A 4737-nucleotide genomic window follows, 5' to 3' on the forward strand; every position below is an offset into this window, starting at 1 on the left:
GGCGGGCGGGCGGTGTCTCGGCGCGGCTCTGCGGGCGCTGCCGGCGGGGCGCGGGCAGAGGGCGGGCACTGCCGCTGCTGCTGCGCGCCCCCGAGCGCGGCCCCGCGCCCTCCCCGCCCCGGCAGCACCGCCCCCTGCGCGGGCACGGCGGCGGCGGCGCGCTCCCCCCCCCCCGGCCTTTATTGTGCGCATGCGCCAGGGCGCCGCGGGGTCGTTCCACACCCCCAGCGATACCGGGACGCAGAGGGACGTGGAAACAGACGGACATACGCTCCCACACACACCCTTCCTTCCCGCTCTGACGGCTAGAGCGAGTCTGAATCCCAGAATCAGTTGGGTTGGAAAAGAGCTGCGAGGTCATCGGTTCCAACCTGTGAGGTAGAACACGGCACTCACTGCCACGTCCTGTCTTTCTTTAAACACCTCCAGGGACCGTGATTCCACCACCTCCCTAGGCATCACATTCCAATACCTAATCATTCTTTCTGTGAAGAAATTAGTCCTAATGTCCAACCTCAACCTCTCCTGGTGGAAGTTGAGGTGGAAGTCTCATCCTATTGCTAATTGTCTGGGAGAAGAGACTGACCACCACCTGGCCAAAACCTCCTGTCAGGCAGTTGTAGAGACATGGACCCCCCGGAGCCGCCTCTTCTCCAGGCTAAACACACTCAGCTCCCACAGCTGCTCCCCACAGGACGTGCTCCAGACCCTTTATCTGGACGTGCTCCAGCACCTCAATGTCTTTCCTGAATTGAGGTGCCCAGAATTGGACACAGTTCTCAAGCGCAGTCTCACCAGTGCTATATATAGGGGGAAAATCACTGCCCTGGTCCTGCTGGCCACATGATGCCTGATAAAGGCCAGGATGCCATTGGCCTTCTTGGCCACCTAGACACACGCTGGCTCATGTTCAGCTGCTCTTGGCCAGCATCCCCAGACCCCTTCCTGCTGAGCACCTTCCCAGCCAGTCTTCCCCCAGCCTGTAGCGCTGTAGGGGTTGGTGTGACACAAGTGCAGGACCCGGCACTTGTTCTCGTTGAACCTCGCACCATTGGTCTCGGCTCATTGATCCAGTCTGTCCTTCCCCGCGCCGCGACTTAGCCCGGTCCGATCCCCACAAGCAGCGGTGGCTGGGACGGATCGGGGAGAAGCAGCACCCCCGCTCCTCGCCTTCTCAAGCACACACACACACAGTTCGGGCTGGAGCGGGAAGCGTGCCGCCGGCTCGGCGCCACGGGCAACTGCGCCAGGGGAACTACAGCACCCGGCATGCCCCGCGGCAGTAGCGGGGCCTGCCGGGAGTTGTAGTCTTGGGGGGACATCAGCGGGCGCCCTTCCCTAGGGCCTCCGGGGCAGCGGCTTGACCGGCCTTTCTCTCTAAGCTGGAGAAGGGAGAGCGAGCCTGGCTGGTGGGTCCCGGCGGCACTGGTGGCTCTGACACGGGTCAATGCTGTTCATGGATGAGGCAGTTCCCAGTTGCTGCCAGGCACCCTCGTTGCAATAGCTGTGGTCTGGTCCAAAGGGACCTGGGCACTGTCGTGGATGGGCCTGACCTTCTGGCCTTGAAGACAGCCAAAACCATTAAAGTAGGAAAATTGTTGTTACATTAAGTCTTAGGAATATTAACAGGGAATAAATGGACCTGTTTAGTCTAGAGAGGAGAAGACTGAGGGGGATCTCATTAATACATGTAAGTATCTCAAAGGTGGGTGGCAAGAGGATGGTGCCAATTTTTTTCTATGGTGCCCAGAGACAGGACAAGGAGCAGTGAACTGAAAATGCAAGAAGTTCCATCTCAACATAAAGAAGAACTTTACTATGTCAAGGGCGACCGAGCACTGGAAGAGGGGGAGTAATGGAGTCTCCCTCTCTGGAGACATTCAAAACGCACCTGGATGCGTTCCGGTGTCACCTGCTTTAGGTGACCCTGCTTTGGGAGGGGGTCTGGACCAGAGGATCTCCAGACATCTCTTCCAACTCTTCCAACAATTCTGCAATTCTGTGAAAAGTTGAGAGAGATTGAGCTCTTCCAAAACCTGAATGAAAAACAAGAGCCATTAATTATTAGTAGGCAGAAACCTGAGTTGTTTGCCATCCTCCTTGCTAACACTTTTTGTCAGATACAGTGTTGTCACCGTGGGCCTTTTCATTAGTACCATACTTTCAAGCAGATGGTGCATCCTGGGGTATTTGAATGTACCAGTATCAAACAAACAAGAAAAAACAGTTAGACAGTCAAATCCATCCAAACCTTGATGATTTCTGTGTCCTAAATCTGCTTCTGAAGAATTTTCCTGTAAGAGATAAGCTTGTATTCATGCAGAGTTGGAGTACAGGTGATGAAAATTTAGTCAGAAGGACTAACACATTTTTTCTCTCTTGCAAAATCTGGTGTGGGTATGCTAAGAGCATATGTAGGGACATAATAACCCATTTCAAAAGTACGGCCTGATAATAAATACATTGAGAGGACTTGAATGGTTTGCATTCAAAATCAGCTCTTCATAGCAACACTTGCAGATCACATAATTTCTTCAGTGAATACCTCTAGTTCAGCCAAGCCATGAAGGAAGGACTGTGGACTGGTAAGGCTGGGGAGACCCTCTGAGTAATTTAGGTTCAGGTTCTGCCTTGGAGCCTCCACACTCCCATTTCAGCTGCCTGCCCCTCCCCTTCAGGCCTGCCACCATCATTCCTGCCTACTTTTTTCCACACCACTCTTGCCAACACCAAAACCCACATGACTTCTAATATCATCACTGCCTGAAAAAGAAACAAGTAAAAAGTGCTTTAGAAAAGCACCTCAGAGCAGATTTGCCTGATTGGAATTGGCTTCAATAGGTGGAGTTACATGACCTATGTGTGAAAATGTCACTAGAGCTCTGCAACTACTCTGGCTGCAGGTTTTTTTTTGACTTACTTTATGATGCACATAAAACAGCATCTTAAATTACATCTTTTATTTACAATGCAATATTTAAAGTTGTTATCTGGAGGTCTGTTGGGCTTTGTTAACAAAACAAATGTTCCACTCTGTTTATGCATTCTTACCCTTGGGATCTGGAAGATAAACTGGAAAATAGAGGTTTTTCTTCTTCTATCTTAACACAGAAGAAGAATGTTAACTCTGTTATCTCTTTCTCTGTTTCAGTTCATGAATCTAACAGAGATTAAGGCATAGTGCACACTTTTCAGAAACAGTAATTCAGCCTCCAGAATTACCTGCTGCTTATGTACCAGAAGAAATACGTCTCAGCTGGCAAAAAATCAAGACATGGGAAATGGCAGCAAAATGCTGAATGCCACAAAAGTTTCTGTCTTTTGTCCTTTTAATGAGATAAAAAAAAAACAGAAAAGAGTATAAATGCAAAAGAAGCTTCAAAGGCTCTGCTGTGCAGATTTAGAAGACAGAAGTATCTTTGTTGTCTAATTCTTCTACACACCTCTTGTTTAAGAAAAACTGAGGAAAACAAGAAGTTTGGATCTCTCCTTAATATGTTGACAGGACTTAGAGGTTTTCCTATGCAAACACCTTGTTAGACATGGCTGTGCAGTAGATGGGACTGACATCAGGGGATGTGCACAGTTTTGGGGGAAGACTGGGTTGGTACTTAACAACAGCATAGTGAGAGGGAGGGAATGAAGAACAGGGCACAGCCCCAAGCTCTGAGGGGATCAGCAAGGCTGCAAGGCCATAGTTTAATTTCCAACTCAAAGCTGGTTTTTAAAAATGTGGTCTTTGTTGTTGTTTGAACACATTTTGAAGCTTGCTAATGCATTGATCTGTTTTATTACATTTAGTGTCATTTCTGATCTAATGTTTCTATTTCATCCAGACTGATGTAATTTTTTATATTAAAACAACACCTGTGCTGTTGATCAGCAATATTGGACAACCTTCCCCAACATCTGATTAATTTCATTTCATCACCTCACAGCACAGCTCTGGAATGAAACCTTGGATGTATTGCAGTCAATAGAACTCCTGTCACTGATTTCAGTGAGATAATAATGTCATTCCAGAAGTGCTATTAGTGTATTCATCACTGCTTGCAAAAGGATAACATTTGCTTAATCTGAGGTCAACATTTGTCCTGTGTATTTGTAGATCTTGATGTTTTTCACTCTGCAAATTCAGTATTGTTGTTATAATATCTTGGTTTCGAGATAGTTTGACATCTTTCAAAGCTGTTTGCTATTAAATATTAAATAAGCACTCTCTGTTCCTGAGAAGTAATAGAATGGATTCAGATTCTTAATAGCTTTTTCCTGTTTATTGTGCAAGTTGTTTGGTCAGTCCCACCAATTCTAAACTTGAAAATGCCTTGCAATAAAACAATATCACAACCTTGTTTGCCAGTTCTTGGTGTTACTGAGACTGTCAGAAAGAGTAACCAAGTGCTGCATTACTTGTTGTATTAATGGGAAAATTCTAGTTCTCGCTCAGTGAAGTATCTCATGCATCCTGCACTGCTAAGTCAGTGAATATTGCAAAATGCAAAGGTATAAAGCCAAGAATATGTTCCAATTTCTCTTTAGGGAAATACCTGGCCTTTTGGTGCTGCTGTTTTTCTTCTGTAATACAAAACTGTTCTTAGAGCAGGCTCTAGTTATCATTTACTTGACTGCTAGAGGTACATATATAATTTTAGGCACACTTGTTATATTGTAAATCAGAGATTAAGTCACAGTCCAAACTGTTATTGAAGATTTATGGCAATATTCAAATGTTGCCAC

The sequence above is a fragment of the Camarhynchus parvulus genome, chromosome 2 (genome assembly GCF_901933205.1).
Source record: "Camarhynchus parvulus chromosome 2, STF_HiC, whole genome shotgun sequence".
Taxonomy (NCBI): Eukaryota; Metazoa; Chordata; class Aves; order Passeriformes; family Thraupidae; genus Camarhynchus; species Camarhynchus parvulus.